Source organism: Pseudophryne corroboree, chromosome 3 (genome assembly GCF_028390025.1).
Source record: "Pseudophryne corroboree isolate aPseCor3 chromosome 3, aPseCor3.hap2, whole genome shotgun sequence".
NCBI classification, from domain to species: Eukaryota; Metazoa; Chordata; class Amphibia; order Anura; family Myobatrachidae; genus Pseudophryne; species Pseudophryne corroboree.
Window position 1 is genome coordinate 630087313 of NC_086446.1, and position 18970 is coordinate 630106282.

General features: G+C 45.7%; 1 protein-coding gene and 1 pseudogene across 6 annotated transcripts in view; one reads left to right on the top strand and one right to left on the bottom strand.

The window, feature by feature from the left end:
- MINPP1 (multiple inositol-polyphosphate phosphatase 1) overlaps positions 1-18970 on the bottom strand; it is a 278040-nt gene that overhangs the window by 53781 nt on the left and 205289 nt on the right. The gene's annotated exons all lie outside the window — the stretch shown is intronic.
- Positions 1706-1825, top strand: LOC134895172 (5S ribosomal RNA; annotated as a pseudogene).

Here is an 18970-nt window from a genome sequence, read left to right on the forward strand (position 1 = left end):
TGTGGCTCCTGCCATCCTGTAGTACCCAGGAACTGTATTTATTCTTTGCTGACTTTTACGTTTTCTTTTACTGCTGCTGTGTTGCGGAGTTGTCATAATAACCATCATTGACTTTTATCCAAGTTGACGTGGTCACGCCTTCGGGCAGTTATTATTCATGTTACTTACATGTCCAGGGGTCTGATACAACCTCCCAGGTTCCGGTATATCTCAGCCCCTACAACTGAGGCTGCCTCCCGTCAGCTCAGGCCCTCAGTTGTGACATGAGGTATACAGATGAAAGCAAATGTTACAGTAACAGGGTGTTCCAAAGTGGTCTCCCATCTAAGTACCAACCCTGCCCACCACTATATAGCAAACGTGCTTGGATGCAATTAAGCACCTTTAGTGGGGTACATCCGCAATTGTATGCTTTTCACTGATTAGTATAATCACTTTCAATTAGTGAGTTTCTAGAATAGGTGGCCCTTTAATGGTATGAACAGAAAGCTTGGATGCATATAATGCCTTATGTACAGATTTAAACAGGGAATTTATCAATACAATTCTTAGTTTCTAAGAATGTACTCCACCACCTTCCGGAGTACCCAGGCACATAAGTTGGTTCAGCAAAAACAAATGGAAATTTATATTCATGACATTTTCATAAAATATAATACATAGTAAATGGATAAATAAACCATCTGTGTGTACCTATACAAGATATGCAGCTGGTTTCTTACCGCAGCATATGGTATATTGTTCTTGCTGAAGAGTGTAATTGTATATTAGATCAAAACATAACAGGTGTCAGCTTTAATAGCAGATAAATCCTCAACCATTCTGTGGTGATCAGGAAACATAGGTCTAAACCTGGCAAACTTTATGGCATATCATTTTAGAATAGTACTACCACTAAGCAGTAATATAGCTTGTGGGGATATGTAAGTTGGCAGGTAACTATTTACTAATCTCCCTATGTAGAGACTGCTAGAAATTTAAGCATAACAGGTACTGTTATATTTATACCGGACACTCCGGTATTTCATACGATACCAAGCTGTGTAGGATTTTGTGTCCCCAGGTTTTCCGGTGCAGGTATTGTGAGTGTGGATAACGGGAGGGGTGCCGCTGATCCCCGCTGCTCCTGCCCACGATCGAGCTCAAGCAAGTGAGGAGAACGCCGCTACGTCCCGCCGTTTGTACCCGCAAACGGGTTCCAGAGAGTTGTGGAAGATCCAGTGGGTATCCACCACTGTTTGCCCGCAATCGAGCTCCGGCGGGTGGGGAGAGCCGCCGACTTCCGCGGCTTCTGTGGTTGCCTGGTGACAGGCTGAGATGATCCGGCTTACAGGTCACGTGTGCGCACCACGTGACCATAAAGGTCCTGACATACGTTTCGCTGATAGGCTTGATCACAGGACGTCTCTTGGGATTTCTCTTGGTGATAAATGCATGCCTAGTCTTACATATTTAGACAGCACTACTACGAGTGAGTTTATTATTGACTCATATTTGACTGGTGTACAGTACTGCATAAATAAGGAAGGATTTACCCTGCTTTGGATATTAGTGGCCTTGACATTTTCTTGCCATATAATTGTTATATCCAATCTGTATATTTTGAGCCTAATTGTCACATGTGTGTCCGTCCCCCTTTTCTTGTGGAAAATACGACCAATTCCATTTCCTATTTAAGGTGACAAACAAAAGGGCTAGCTTAAAAAATTGCGGACATACCCCACTGGAGATGCCCAATCTCTTCCGATCTTGGAAGCCAAGCAGTGGAGGGCCGGACTAGTACTTGGATGGGAGACCACCTTGGAACATCCTGGTACTGCAAATAAATTTTGCTGCCTAATTTTAAGTCACAGATAGGTACTCGGATCCATATGACCTATGATTTAATTATCTGCAACCATTTTTCCATTTGGGATTCTTGCAGTATGAATGATGGTCATATACTCTCTATGACGGACACTACTGAGACTAGAAGGTGACACCTTTTTGACAATATAAAAGATTTTCCGGCTTACATCATATTATAGCAATTTTTGCTAATTATCTACTCTAATCTATATAAATATTTTCGCATAATAGTCTTGAATCACATATTTATTGAACTCCGATAATTCTACATATTTTACTAAGAAACTATTAAAATCATGATTTTATCAGTATAAGACATTGATACACTTTAGTCCCTCTGAGGTTGAGTGCTCCCAAACAAGAGTCTACTTCTTTTCCATTTCCTCTCATTTGGTATTTTTTCTTGGATGGTGCCTTTATCAGATCGTCAAGGTACGGAATTATGCTCACTCCTTTTTTGCGGAGTAGTATCAGCATCTCCGCCATCACCTTGGTGAACACCCTCGGTGCCGTGGAGAGACCAAATGGCAGGGCCTGGAACTGGTAGTGACAGTGCTTCAGTGAAAACCGTAGATAAGCCTGATGAGATCGGAATATGAAGGTACGCATCCTTGATATCCAGAGATACTAGGAATTCCCCCTCTTCAGACCTGAGATCACCGCTCTCAAAGACTCCATCTGTGAATTTGGACACTTGTAAGTACGGGTTCAATGACTTGAAGTTCAGAATCGGTTTTACCGAACCGTCCAGTTTCGGTACTTCAAACACACTTGAGAAGTAACCTTTGTTTTGTAGATGAGGTGGAACTGGAACAACGATCTGGGTCTGTAACAGTATTTGAATGGCGTTGTGTAAGGCCTCTTGTGCACCTATCCTCTCCCCTTCAGATATGTACCTCTACCCCCATCCCCATGAATGCCCTTTGCCACTGCCTCCCCAATGTTGCCTCTGACCCTCCTTCCTATTAATAGCTGTGCCTCCTACCTCCCTAGGTGTGTCTATGATCTCCCCTCCCCATGTGTACCTCTGGCCTCTTCCTCCCCATGTGTTTTTCTGACCCCCTTTCCCCATGTGTTTCTCTGACCCTCTCTCCCTATCTGTACCGTCGTAACTCTGCCTCGGCCACTATCCCTACTGTGCCTTTACCCTCTCCCCAAAGCTGGTGGCTACTGATCAGAAGTAGTATGGAGATTGATCTATGACAAAACGGAGCCAAGCTATGATGATTTTAGTGAAGCAAGTAGAAGAAGAAATGTCCATCTGAGAGTATGGAACATCAAAGGCGCGTGCGTAGCCAACCGGTGTGAGAGAATACACGGGACTTGCCCATAGTAAATGCATCTGTTGTTGCATCAACACGTCTCTTTTTTTGAGGAGCTCATTAATTATAATCAAAATATTATATTACCATTATGTCAAGGCGGAAAGCAAATATAATTTGTAGTACGTGTAAATTCAAAATTTCTCCTATGTGAAGTTGGGGCGGGTCGCTAGTAAAAGATAATAATAGCTAACAAATGTATGATTTCCAGTTGTGCTCTGTCTTACTGCTATAGGTGCTTTTAAAGGGAATCATTAAATTGTAAGGCTTCATTCAGGCACATGACTTGTGCACTGTCACAGTTCATATTACTTCTATATTATCAAACATGATTGATAACTGTGCTCTGTACTGGGTATCGTTATCATATATTGATTGTTTAAAATTGGTAATAAATAACGCAATTTCCAGGTGACCTTTTCACTTATTTTAATGATTAAGTTACACTAAATGTTTTATGAGCTAAAATTAAATACAGTTATCTAAACGATTCAAACAGCTGTGTTTTGTTAACAAAAGCACTTTCTGGTGCAAAAAAACTCAGAAAAAACACAAGTGTGAAACATAATAATCGTGAATATTTAAAGTGGCCCTGTACCAAAATAGTATATAATTTGTCTTAATCAAGGAGTCCTCCAGGATCATTAATATGACAAATGGAAACCTTTCTTAAGGGGGGTACACACGGAGCGATGTTCACCTAATTTCTAAGCAATCTGACCAGATTGCTTAGAAATTAGAAACACATCGCTCCGTGTGTAGGGGTGGCAGTGACAGCGATGCATGGTCCCGTGCGTCACTATCGCCTGTGCTAGATTGGCATAGCAATCTAGCAGGTCGCTCATTTCACCGCTGGGTGAAATGAGCACTCCCCCCCCCCCCCCCCACGTCCGTCCCCCCGCACCCAGCACACATTGCGCTGTGCTGAGTGGGGGGAGAGATGTGTGCTGAGCGGTCTGTCCTAGACCGCTCAGCACACATCTCCCTCCACATCTCACAGACTATTCGGCCCTTAACAGTAACACACGTACAATACTAGTTAATAGTATGAACAGCTTGTCTTATTGAATGTGATCGTTAAAACTCTCAGCTGAATTATGAATGAAACAGCATTTGTTTAGTACAGCAATTAACTGGTAATGACTAGCTGGAAACTACAGCCTTAAAAGCATTTTGTGTTTGATCTTGACCCTTAGGAGATGACCATTAGTTTTTCTGAAATCCTTATACAGCTAGAACGAGGATAACTTGAAGTTAATAAAAGGCTTAGGAAGGAATTCAATTGAATTTTCCGTGAAGTTTTCAGTTTTCGTGAAAAGTGGTTATCACCTAAATCAATTGCATGGAAAAGTTAACATGCTATAATTCTCAGGATTTAACACAATTTTTTTTCACCAGCTCCTGAGCATGTGAAAAGTTAGGCAAAATCACTATTTTAAGGTAAAAATATGGAGACTTGGTTCAGAACCACTGGGGCAGCCTACATAATGATTAATTTGTCACTTAGAGTTTTTTTTTTTTAAATGATCTTAATTTAACCAATAAAGACATGTTTTCGTTGAAAAATGTGCAGAATACAGAAAAACGCGTTCGGACATACATAAGGGGGTTCTGCATGAATGCAACAGGTTTTTTTTTAGGATTGCAGGTGCATGTTAGAGGTGTTTTTTTAACTTTATTTTTTTTTTTTTTTTAAGTGTCTTAAAACGACACAAATATATACTTACAGGCATTTTTATGCACCCCTAATTTAAGTAGAAAATGTATTTTGCAAAATAATATTTGCTTTCTATAATTTTTTATCACTGTTTTAGAATAATGCTTACAGCCCATTTGACACAATTTAAGGACCCCAAATACTTTTATTATGGCCACTAATAGACTTATATACTGTTATCCAATATTAGTTTGCCTTTGTAGGGGGGAAAGGTAGCAGTACAGGCAAATGTATTCATTTTCACCTATACTTAACATGTGAAAAACAAGCAAAAATGATTGAAGAAACGCTTAACACACATTTTTTTTCACTAGATTGCATGATAAACTAACATCCGATAACAGGCGATAAGTGAAATTAACAGGCAATATGTGTGATAAGTTAACACTCAAAAACAACACTTTATCGCCTCTAATTAAATCCCCCCTTAGTGTTAAGTTTAGTGGACCCCAAAGAGTGCACTAATTTTTATGCCGGACTCTAACCCACACTTCCATCAAGCCATTCGTCCCTCCTTATTTATTTGGGAAGTGGGCAGGGAAAGCTACCCAAAGATTTGGGAAGCTCACAGATTTTCCGGGGAGAGTAGGCAAGTACACTCTAAACTTATACCTACCAACCCGCTAATATTTACGAACAGCAGTTATGACTATTGTAAACTAGCGATTTACTCTATTATATATAATACCATTGCTAAAACCGCTTTTAGGTATTGGTGCTGCAAAAAAAAAAATATTTTGGTAATAAAGTCCCTGTAACGTATTTTCTATTAGTTGTTCAACTGATGCTAGATGATTTGTCCCTTTGCTTTTCAATTACCCTCAATATTACAGCCTATAGTGTCCTAATAACAGTCCCAAGCCTGTGTTTAAAAAAACATTAGAAAAACTATTTGTCACAAACATAAAGCATAATCTTTTATTCTCCCGTAAAATTAGGATGGCAGTGGTCATCTGTTCAGAGTCACAAAATTATTCTCCTTTACAAAAATGCTATTGAGAAAAAAAAAGCCCCCAGTAGCGCCCCCATGGAACCAGCACCAATACCAGTAGCCTCCATGAAAATATCTGAGGGTGCCAGTGCAGGAAATTGAGAACCTAAAAATGCTTCTATATCATACTGGCTCAGAATGTTGTAGTAGGTCAGAACATCATGTCTGCAGCTGCAGTACATGTATCTACACTGTCAATGAAAACTGCAGTTGCAGGTTCTATTCTACATGGCCATTGGTGACAATCACTGACCTATTTACTAACAATTGGCCTTATGGCTGGTTTTCTATCACCACTTATTGCAACGATAGAGTACCAGCCACTGTCATATATTAATAAAATGAGCAAGCTATTTCAATGATACTTTCCAGGAGAGGTACTGTAAGGCTAAACTAACTGCTTCATCAGGGGATTTTGCACATGCCTGACCTGGCACGCTACTTCCCATATGTGGGTGTCAATTCAATCAAGAGCGAAGGGGGTGAGTAGTCGTTACAACGGCGTAGAAACACTGGTAATAGCACCCAAAATCGCCCCTCTCTGCCCCGAACTTGCGGAATTGTGAACACAGGCATATGGGGCTGAAAACAAAAATCTGCGAGTCTGGCGGTCACAGCATACTGCAGACCGCAAGGTTAATTGAGGTCACTTTTGTAGAAAATATCACTGAAATTGTCCAAATGTATATATACCTGACCAGTGGTTTTAATTTGATATGTCATAAGCAAATTACAGACATATGCGGGTAAGTGTCACGCCTGAGGGTTGGGTATGGCTTGGCCAGGCGTTTGTGGTTGGATGCTGCGATCATCTGGCGAAAGGAAGCTCCTGGATTGGTTACTGGAAGGTCAGCTGACAGAAATCAAGATGGCAGCGCCCAGGTTCGCTTTTGGAGGGAGCTTCTGCTAAGGCCCAAACAACAGGAAGTGAATATAATGGAGGATCAATACTGAGATAGACCTCTGTGCCAGCCAGGACAGACATCATAATAGCAAAATACTAGTTTTAAAACTCTGAAGTGTGACAGTAAGAATATGCCGGTGAAAATACAATCGCTAAATAAGATTGGCAACTGACATTAAATTATTTCCTGAATACTCCCTGTCACGATCCGGGTATCTGGACGCCATTACTTGCCTTTCAGATGTCTCCTGAGGCTGGCTCAGCGTTCCAAAGCCGGATTCCATCTGTCTCTACATGCTGCACATCCCTCCTGTTACGCTGAGACGCTGTCACAGCGCCGCAATGTTTGAAGTCTGCATGGCGTCTCCCATCCTCCGCTGCCTTCGCCGCCGCTCCTGTGTTATAAGTGCAGGTTGTCAGTGTAGTGTTCCATGCCTGCCGCGGCCTCCGCTGTCATCCACGAGTCTCAGCATGCATTTGTCAGTCTGGCGTCTCCTGTCCTCTGTGGCCGGCGCCGCCATTGCAGTTGTGTTTCCACATGGTTTCCCAAATCAGTTTTCCCTCCAAGTTCTAACATGGGCGCAGCCATGTTGGATCCAATCACATGCTTCAGTTCCTCCAATCCACTGCCTCTGGAAATCTGCATAATTGCCCAGCCAATACCTGCATTGCTGCAGGTATAAGTATCCTGTGCCTGGGCCAGCAAATCGTCAGTGCTTTGTTTGTCATACCTTGTTCCAGTCTCTCTCCTCTGTGGTTGTTTCTCCAGGTTCCAGCTCCTGTCTCCAGCATCCACTAAGAGACCCGCACCTGCCTACCATCCTGCGGTGCAGCCTGACTCTGCAGTCTTCCGTGGCTGTTCCAGCTTCCAGCCATTTCATCTGTTTCCAGCAGTATCCACTACCACTGGTAACCATCCTTCTACTCCTCTGTTTCCACGCTCCCTAGCATCTTACAGTTTCCACTCCGTGTATCATCACCTGGCTGGTTCCATCCAGCATTCACTCAGTGACTTTATCACCTGGCTGATCCCATTCAGCATCCACTCCGTGTCTTACCACCTGGCTGGTTCTATCCAGCAAATACAACAGCTTATTCAAGTTACCAGCTTCATCTATTCCATCTACTGGCATGTTCCTTGGTTATCTGCACTACTACAGCCAGGCCTGGTAAGGTTTTTCCATCAAGGACTTTAACAGCTGTTCTTAACCTACCAGTGCTCTGTTACACCTTCCATGGTCAAAGAGTTCCAGGAATTATATTAATTGCCATTGTCATCATTTGCTGTCTGTTGTTACACGGAGTTTGTCAATAAACTTTTAATTTACTTTTACCTGGTTGTCATGGTCACACCTTCGGGTTTCCTTTAACACTTACATGTCCAGGGGTCTGATTAAACCTCCCCGGTTTAAGTTCCTCTCAGCCCCTACAACTGAGGCTTCCTCCTGTCAGCTAAAACCCTCAGTTGTGACACTCCCTTTACAAAATGTGAGTATCTGAAATTTAAATTATTTCTCAAGTACTCCTGTTTCAATAATAGTTTGTGTAGTATAATTAATTAAGTTATGCCAGTTGCCTAAACAGGTATACCTCATGAATAGGAAAAATAATAATGATGGCTACTGGTGAGAAGGAGTGTCAAATGAGATTGGGCGTATCCAGTATGGTATGGCTGTAGATGTGATTATGCTCATGGATACCAGGTATTACATCAAGGTTAGTAGGCAATGCCCGGATAGTAGAGCCCTACAGATTTTAGGACATAAATTTGTAAGAATATACCCAGTCAAAAAAACAAATAGTAGCTATGTGTTTTTACACTCCAAACACTTTCGGCAAAATAAAAGTAAAAGACACTGGTAGTTGTTTTCACTAAATAGTGGAAAAGGAGGTAGAGATAGATGTATCACGTTTGTCGGGGACAGGTTCTGGTTCTACTGTTCCTCTGTGTGCAGGGTTTGCACTGAATCTCAGAAACAAGAGGGTGTACTGAATGTCCCAGCCTGAACTTTAAGAAAGAACAGAAGTGGAGACTACTGTTGAGAGAGCCGAGAGACTGCTCCTGATGGGAACCTAGTCCAGGGGTAGAATGCCAAGATCCCAATGAGTCCCACTTGAAAGAAGTACAGCAATATTAAGTAACAATCTGATGGCATGCACTAAAAATTGTGCTCAATAGCATGCATGTATAAATATACATTGAAAAGAGAAAGATGCAACATGCCGTTCTGGGTATAGTTCTGTGTCTGCTGTTATAGTGTTTGCCAAAATACAGTGAACCTTGGCAATCAGAGGGCATACTAAATGCCCCAGCCTGAGCAGAAAAAAGAGCAGGGATGGAATCTGCTTTTGTGAGAGCCCAGAAATTACTCCTGATGGAGTGAACCCAGTACAGTAGTAGACTGCTAGGATCACAATGAGAGTCCCACTATAGAAAACAATAGTTAGCATAAATCAAATTGTGACATTTATGGGGGGGGAGGGGGGGGGTATTCATTTAGTGCTGACTTTTCGGCTGTGTATAGGTCAAATTTACATTCGACCTTATCAATGCCCGTGACTTTTTTTCGACTGCTCGAAAGAACCAGCATGGACAAAACCACGAGGATTGGCGAATTTGCCGAAAAAACTGCCACTAGATGAATACCCCCCATAGTGGGAATGTAGCTGTACCTAGTCAATAGATTTACAACAATTAAACAAAATATCTGTAGGTGACACACATTAGTGTGGCACAACAGGTGACAGAGAAGTTATATGATATCCAAAACAAAGAGATGCCTAAAATCCAAATGTGTCAAACTGGTTTTCCAAAACATTATACAATTACACTCAAATGATACTTATAGTTATCAGAGAGAGTTTGCTTGAATAGGAATACTTAACCAAAATTGGTCCCCTAAGCGAGGGTACAAAACAATAGAGGATGCAAACCCATATAAATTATTCAATGAGTGAATACAATAGTGCACGAGATTCAGTGGGACAAAGCAGTGCACTGCTAGGGTCCGAAGGTCAAAAGTCAGAAGCGCGTTTCACTGTTGTTCCTGACCAAGTAGCCGCTCTGCAAAGTTGTAAAGCCGAGACACCCCGGGCAGCCGCCCAGGAAGAACCCACTTTACGAGTAGAGTGGGCCTTAACAGATCTTGGACACAGCAAGACTGCCGTAGAATAAGCATGCTGGATAGTAAACCTGATCCAGCGAGAAATCGTCTGCTTAGAAACAGGACACCCAACCTTGTTGGGATCATAAAGGACGAACAGAGCGTCCGACTTTCTGTGACGAGAAGTTCTCTTCACAAAAGTCTTCAAAGCCCTTACAACATCCAAGGATTTTGAAGTAATTGAGGAGTCAGTAGCCACTGGCACCACAATAGATTTGTTGATATAAAAAGCAGACACCACGTTCGGAAGAAATTGCTGACGCGTCCTGAGCTCAGCTCTATCTTCATGGAAAATCAAGTAGGCGCTCTTGCAGGACAATGCCCCCAATTCCGACACACGTCTAGCAGATGCCAATGCCAATAGTGTGACCGCCTTCCAAGTAAGACATTTGACATCAACCTCCTGTAAAAGGTTTGAACCAATCCGACTGCAGGAACTGCAACACCACATTAAGATCCCAAGGTGCCGTAGGAGGCACAAAGGTAGGCTGGATGTGCAGAACCCCTTTCAAGAAAGTCTGAACCTCAGGGAGAACAGCCAATTGTTTCTGGAAGAAAATGGACAAGGCCAAAATCTGGACTTTTATGGAGCCCAACCTCAGGCCCACATCCACCCCTGCTTGCAGAAAGAGGAGAAACCGCCCTACTTGAAACTCCACTGTAGGAAACTTCTTGGATTCACATACTTTTTCCAAATTCGATGGTAATGTTTAGACGTTACTCCTTTCCTAGCCTGTATCAGGGTAGGAATAACCTTGTTCGGAATGCCCTTCCAAACTAAGATCTGGCGTTCAACCTCCATGCCGTCAAACGTAGCCGTGGCAAGTCTTGATAAGCGAATGGCCGCTGTTGCAGAAGGTACTCGCAAAGAGGAAGAGGCCTCGGATATTCCAGCAGTAATTCCAGTAGATCCGCGTACCAAGCCCCTCTTGGCCAGTCCAGAGCAATGAGGATCGCCTGAACTCTTGTTCTTTTTATTAGTTTGAGAATCCGTGGGATGAGTGGAAGTGGAGGAAACATATACACTGACTGGAACACCCACGGAGTTACCAGGGCGTCCACCGCCACTGCCTGTGGGTCTCTCGACCTGGAACAGTACCTCCAAAGCTTCTTGTTGAGGCTTGAGGCCATCATGTCTATTTGAGGTACGCCCCAAAGACTTGTCACCTCCTTGAACACCTCCGGGTGGAGGCCCCACTCTCCTGGATGGAGATCGTGTCTGCTGAGGAAGTCTGCTTCCCAGTTGTCCACTCCAGGAATGAAGATTGCCGACAGCGCCACCGCGTGCTTTTCCACCCAGAGGATGATTCTTGTTACCTCTGACATTGCAGCTCTGCTCTTCGTTCTGCCTTGTCGGTTTATGTAGGCCACTGTCGTTACATCGTCCGACTGAACCTGAATGGCCTGATCTTTCAGAAGATGCCATGCTTGTAGAAGACCGTTGTACATGGCCCTTAGTTCCAGAATGTTTATCGGAAGGATGGATTCCAGACTTGACCACCTTCTTTGGAAGTTTTCCCCTTGGGCGACTGCGCCCCAACCTCTGAGACTTGCATCCGTGGTTAGGAGGATCCAATTCTGAATCCCGAATCTGCGACACTCTAGCAGGTGAGAAGTTTGCAGCCACCAGATGAGCGAGATTCTGGCTTTCGGTGACAAACGTATCCTCTGTTGCATGTGAAGATGAGATCCCAACCATTTGTCCAGGTGATCCAGTTGGAAAGACCGTGCATGAAATATTCCGTACTGTAGAGCCTCGTAGTAAGCAACCATCTTCCCCAGAAGGCGAATGCACTGATGAACCGATACCCGGGCTGGCTTTAGGACATCCCAGACCATCGTTTGTATCACCAACACTTTCTCCACCGGCAGAAACACCCTCTGTACTTCCGTGTCGAGGATCATCCCCAGGAAGGACAGTCTCGTCGGCTCCAAATGCGACTTTGGAAGATTCAGGATCCATCCATGAGCCCAGAGTAGTTGAGTTGAGAGAGCAATGCTCTGTAACAGCTTCTCCCTGGAAGACACTTATCAGCAGATCGTCCAGATAAGGAATTATGTTCACACCCTGCTTGCGGAGGAGCAGCATAATCTCTTCCATGACCTTGGTGAACACACTCAGTGCCGTGGAGAGGCCAAACGTCAGTGCCTGGAACGGATAGTGACAGTCCAGCAGCGCAAATCTTAGATAAGCCTGGTGAGAGGCCAGATCGGAATGTGAAGGTACGCGCATCCTTGATATCTAGGGATACCAGAAATTCCCCCTCCTCCAGACCTGAGATCACCGCTCTCAGAGACTCCATCTTGAATTTGAATTCCCTCAAATAAGGGTTCAATGACTTTAGGTTCAATATTGGCCTGACCGAACCATCCGGTTTTGGTACCACAAACAGGTTTGAGTAATAACCCTTGTTTGTTAGGGGAGGTGGAACTGGAACAATGACATTTGACCGTAGCAATTTTTTAATGGCTTCCTGTAGGATAGCACTTTCTGTCAGCAAAGCTGGTAAGCCTAATTTGAAGAATCTGTGAGGTGGGAGTTCTTGAAACTCCAGTCTGTACCCCTGGGTAACAATATCTTGTACCCAGGGGTCTAGGCCTGATGAAGCCCAGATGTGACTGAAACTTTAATCTTGCTCCCACCTGCCCGATCTCCATGCTGGGAGGTCAACCGTCATGACGAGAATTTTGAGGAAGCAGAACCAAATATCTCTGTTCCTGGGAACCTGTTGGAGCAGGTTTTCTGTATTTCCCTCCAACCTCCTCTAAAGAAAGTGGAAGGGGGTTTGGACATTTTAACTTTCGCGGTCCGAAAGGACTGCATAGTAGACGTAGGATAAGATTTCCTAGTCGTCTGTGTTGCTGAGGGAAGGAAGGTTGACTTACCCGCAGTTACAGTGGAGATCCACGCATCTAATGCTTCCCCAAACAGAGCCTGACCTGTGAAAGGCAGGTTCTGTACACTTTTCTTGGATTCCACATCTGCAGACCAATGGCGCAGCCAGAGTCCCCTGCGTGCCGAGACAGCCATGCAGAAGTCCTCGTATTAAGATGGCCAAGGTCCTTCATGGCCTCCACCATGAAACCTACAGAATCCTGTATGTGACGTAAAAACAATTCAATGTCACTTCTATTCATAGAATCTAATTCCTCTAGTAATGTGCCTGATCACTTTACTATGGCTTTAGAAATCCACGCACAGGCAATAGTGGGTCTTAAAGCTACGCCAGTAGCTGTGTATAGTAATTTAAGCATAGTCTCAATCTTGCGGTCGGCCGGCTCTTTTAAAGCGGTGGACCCAGGGACAGGCAAAACTACTTTCTATGACAACCTAGATAAAGAAGCGTCCACTACAGGCGGGATTTTCCACTTTTTCCTGTCCTCCTCAGGGAAAGGAAAAGCAATGAGAATACTTTTTGGGATCTGGAATTTTTTCTCTGGGTTTTCCCAGGATTTTTCAAACAATGCGTTTAATTACTTAGACGCAGGGAATGTAAGGGAGGATTTCTTATTGTCAGTAAAGTAAGCCCCTTCTACTTGCTCAGGTTCCAGATCAGTAATGTGTAAAATGTCCCTAATAGCCTCAATCATGAGTTGCACCCCCTTAGCAAGGGATGCACCTCTCCCCTGCATATCCCCATCACCGTCCCCTGTATCAGAGTCGGTATCCGTGTCAGCTTGCATTATCTGGGCATGAGCACGCTTTTTAGGGTACACAGTTGGGGTCTTTGATGAGGTATTGGGAGCTGAATACAACAAAACCTCAACAGACTTTCTCAAAACCTGTGTTTCAGTCTCCTTTTGAGCTAACCGAGATGAAATCGGGAAATCATTCCCCTAATCGAACCCCCATAGGTGGATTCTGATTCAGACGGCTGAGACAGTATATTACAGTCCTGAGTAAATGGAATAACGAGTTTTATGGTAAGAACTTACCTTTGTTAAAACTCTTTCTGCGAGGTACACTGGGCTCTACAAGGAATGGACAATGGGGGTGTAGAGTAGGATCTTGATCCGAGGCACCAACCGGCTCAAAGCTTTGACTGTTCCCAGAATGCATAGCGCCGTCTCCTATATCACCCCGCCTCCCTGCACAGGATCGCAGTTTTTAGTTAACCAGTCCAATGCAGTAGCAGGAAAAGAGACGACAACGGTTAGTAGCCACAACACCGCAATCTCACGACAGGAGACGTGTCAGCGGCTAATGCCAGACCAACCAAAAGAAGCTAAGTGCGTCAGGGTGGGCACCTTGTGGAGCCCAGTGTACCTCGCAGAAAGAGTTTTAACAAAGGTAAGTTCTTACCATAAAACTCATTTTCTGCTGCGGGGTACACTGGGCTCCACAAGGAATGGACACTGGGAATGTCCTAAAGCAGTTCCTTATGGGAGGGGACGCACTGTAGCGGGAACAAGAACCCGGCGTCCAAAGGAAGCATCCTGGGAAGCGGCAGTATCGAAGGCATAGAACCTTATGAACGTGTTCACAGAGGATCATGTAGCCGCCTTGCACAATTGTTCAAGGGTTGCACCATGTTGGGCCCAAGAAGGTCCAACAGACAGAGTAGAATGGGCCTTAATGTGATCAGGAGCAGAGAGACCAGCCATCACATAAGCATGTGCAATCACCATTCTAATCCATCTGGCCAGAGTTTGTTTGTGAGCAGGCCAGCCCCGTTTGTGAAACCCAAACACAACAAAAAGAGAATCAGATTTCCTAATAGGAGCAGTTCTCTTCACATAGATAAGGAGAGCCCGTACCACATCCAAAGACCGCTCTTTGGGAGACAGATCAGGAAAAACAAGTGCCGGAACTACAATCTCCTGATTAAGGTGGAACGAAGAAACCACCTTAGGTAGATAGCCGGGACGAGTCCTAAGAACCGCCCGGTCACGGTGAAATATCAGATATGGGGAACTACAGGACAAGGCACCCAAATCCGACACTCTTCTAGCTAAAGCAATAGCCAGCAGAAACACCACCTTAAGGGAAAGCGACTTAAGGTCAGCTGAACCAAGAGGTTCAAACGGAGACTCTTGTAACGCCTCCAAAACCACCAAGTCCCAAGGAGCCACAGGCGGCACATATAGAGGTTGGATACGCAACACGCCCTGAGTAAAGGTATGCACATCAGGTAAGGTCGCAATTTTTCTCTGAAACCACACCAAAAAGGCAGATATTTGAACCTTGAGGGAGGCCAGACGCAGGCCTAAGTCCAGGCCCTGCTGAAGAAAAGCCAACAACTTGGCTATACTAAAGTTGGAAGCGTCATAATCGTTAGATGCACACCAAACAAAGTAAGAATGCCAGACCCTATAGTAAATCCGAGCCGAAGCTGGTTTCCGGGCCCGCAACATAGTTTGAATGACCGCCTCAGAAAACCCTTTAGCCCTCAAGACGGAAGCTTCAAGAGCCACGCCGTCAAAGACAGCCGGGCTAGGTCCTGGTAGACACAGGGGCCCTGAACGAGGAGGTCTGGGCGTTGTGGAAGTAGAATTGGACGCTCTGACGATAGGCCTTGCAGGTCTGGGAACCAGTGCCGTCTGGGCCCCGCTGGAGCTATGAGAAGCAGAATTCCTTTTTCTTGCTGGAACTTCTGAATTACCCTGGGCAGGAGTGACACCGGAGGGAACACGTACGGCAGCCGAAACCTCCACGGTACCGCCAGAGCATCCACGAATGCTGCTTGAGGATCCCTTGTCCTTGCTCCGAAGACCGGAACCTTGTGATTGTATCGATACGCCATCAGATCTACGTCTGGAAGGCCCCACCTTTCCACTAGGAGTTGAAACACTTCTGGATGGAGGCCCCACTCGCCAGCATGCACGTCCTGACGACTGAGAAAGTCCGCTTCCCAATTCAGGACTCCCGGAATTAATATTGCCGATATGGCCGGTAGATGGCGTTCTGCCCACTGTAGAATCCGTAAGACTTCCTAAATTGCTAGGCGGCTTCGAGTGCCGCCTTGATGATTTATGTAAGCCACTGTGGTGGCATTGTCCGACTGTACTTGAACATGACGGTTCTGAATTAAATGCTTGGCTAGGTTCAAGGCATTGAAGACCGCCCGCAACTCCAGAATATTGATCGAGAGGAGGGACTCCTCCTTGGTCCACCGCCCCTGGAGGGAGTGTTGCTCCAGCACCGCTCCCCAACCTCTTAGACTGGCATCTGTAGTCAACAGGACCCAGTCGGATATCCAGAAGGGACGGCCCCTGCACAGTTGTTGGTCCCAGAGCAGCGACAGGCGGACCTCCGGAGTCAATGAGATCATTTGAGACCTGATCCGGTGAGGCAGGCCGTCCCATTTGGCTAGAATCAGCCTCTGGAGAGGGCGAGAGTGAAATTGAGCGTACTCCACCATGTCGAATGCTGACACCATGAGGCCCAGCACCTGCATCGCCGAATGTATCGACACTTGCGGACGAGATAGGAAGCAACGAATCCTGTCCTGAAGTTTCAGGACTTTCTCCTGAGACAGGAACAACCGCTGGTTGCTCCCAGATGCACCATGCTCTGAGCAGGGATCAGGGATGACTTCTTCCAGTTGATGAGCCACCCGTGGGCTTGCAGAAACCGGACCGTCACATCTAGATGACGCAGGAGAAGTTCTGGGGAATTTGCCAGGATTAACAAGTCGTCCAAATGCGGCAGTATCCTGACCCCTTGACGGCGGAGTACCACCGTCATCACCGCCATGACTTTTGTAAAGACTCGCGGAGCCGTTGTTAAACCAAAAGGTAACGCCCGAAACTGGTAATGGCAGTTGCCAATCGCAAATCTCAGGTATTGCTGATGAGACACTGCTATAGGAATATGCAGGTAAGCATCCTGTATATCCAGGGAGACCATGAAGTCCCCAGGTTCCAAGGCCAGAACTATAGAGCGAAGGGTTTCCATCCGGAACTTGGAAACCTTCACAAACCTGTTCAATGCCTTGAGGTTGAGAATGGGCCGGGAGTACCCATTCGGTTTCGGGACTAGAAACAGCAAAGAATAGTACCCACGGCCCCTCTGCGCAAGAGGCACCTGTACTATGACTCCTGTATCCAGGAGGGTCTGTACCACCGAATGTAGAGTGTTTGCCTTTGTCTTGTCCAACGGAACATCTGTCTGGCAAAATCGATGAAGGGGTCGGTTTTTGAAGGCTATGGCGTAACCTCGAGTGACGACTTCCCGTACCCAGGCATCTGAAGTGGTCTTCAACCATTCCTGGGTATACCCTAGAAGCCGGCCCCACACCCTGGGATCCCCCAGAGGGAGACCCGCCCCGTCATGCGGCAGGCTTATCTGTCTTGGAAGCTGGCTGACGGGCCGCCCAGGCTCTTTTGGGCTTAGGCTTACCAGGTTTGGAAGTGCGGGCCTTCTTGTTGTACGCCTGACCTTTTGCTTTACCTGAAGGACGAAAGGGGCGAAAGGAAGTACCTTTAGCCTTCAACACAGAAGGAGCAGTACTTGGCAGACAGGCAGTTTTGGCAGTAGCCAAGTCAGCCACAATCTTATTTAAATCCTCCCCAAACAGAATATCTCCCTTAAAAGGGAGTACCTCCAGGATTTTTCTAGAGTCCAGATCCACAGACCAGGATCTCAGCCACAATATCCGTCGAGCCAGGACTGACGTAGTAGAGGCCTTGGCTGCCAGGATACCGGCATCAGAAGCCGCCTCTTTAATATAACGAGAAGCTGTGACAATATAAGACAAGCATTGTCTAGCATGGTCAGAGGAGATTTCAGCATCTAACTCCAAGGCCCATGCCTCAATGGCCTCTGCAGCCCAAGTAGCTGCAATAGTGGGCCTTTGTGCAGCACCCGTGAGGGTGTAAATTGCTTTCAGACAACCCTCCACACGTTTATCCGTAGGCTCTTTTAGAGACGTGATGGTGGTGACCGGTAGAGCTGAGGAAACCACCATCCTAGCCACATGCGAGTCCACTGGAGGAGGCGTTTCCCAATTCTTAGACAGCTCCGGCGCGAGGGGATAGCGAGCCAGCATCTTCTTTTGAGGCACAAACTTCGTACCCGGGTTTTCCCAGGGTTCCTGACGTATATCAATTAGGTGGTCAGAGTGAGGTAAAACTTGTTTAATCACCTTCTGACGCTTGAACCTATCTGGTTTCTTAGGAGGAACGGATCGCTCGGGATCATCCGTAATCTGTAAAATTAACTTAATAGCCTCCAAAAGATCAGGAACATCCACATGTGAACCATCCTCCCCATCAGCCGTATCTGAGTCAGAACCTGTGGGGTCAGTGTAAGTGCCGTCTTCATCCAACGAGGTGTCAGTGACAGCAGTGGATTGTGAGGAGACAAGCGCTCGCTTAGAGGACCCCTTGGAAGTAGGCGAGCGACGGTCAGACTTTTTAGTAGTCAGGGACTGGTTCAACTTCTTTATTTGAGCAGATAAATCGTTTGCCCACGGCAAGTTAGCTGCAGGGACCACAAACGGTTGCACCGGCATTGGGGGTCCATAGGGGGTGTTAGTTTATGAACTAGCGTATGCAGAAGCGTGGAAAAAGCGGCCCACGGCGGGTCATTATTTGCCCCCGTTGCCACCGTCCCACTGGGGGGCAAGGAGCCCCCAGAACCAGAGCCCAAAGCTGCTATATTCTCCTCATAGGTATCTGCGGCTTCAGCAACACCGGCAGTGTGTTCAGCCCCAGAACCGTTACCCTCAGAAGCAGACATGATATAACTTGCAGTATCAGGTAACACAGTACAATTTGTCAGCAGCACAATACCTCTAGCCCAAACCCCTGCGCAGTGTAGTCAGCACCAGCAGAGATAAAGGAGAGATATGGTGACTAAATCACAGAGAAAAAATAAGAATTTACTTACCGATAATTCTATTTCTCATAGTCCGTAGTGGATGCTGGGACTCCGTAAGGACCATGGGGAATAGCGGCTCCGCAGGAGACTGGGCACAAAAGTAAAAGCTTGAACTAGCTGGTGTGCACTGGCTCCTCCCCCTATGACCCTCCTCCAGAGCCTCAGTTAGGATACTGTGCCCGGACGAGCGTACATAATAA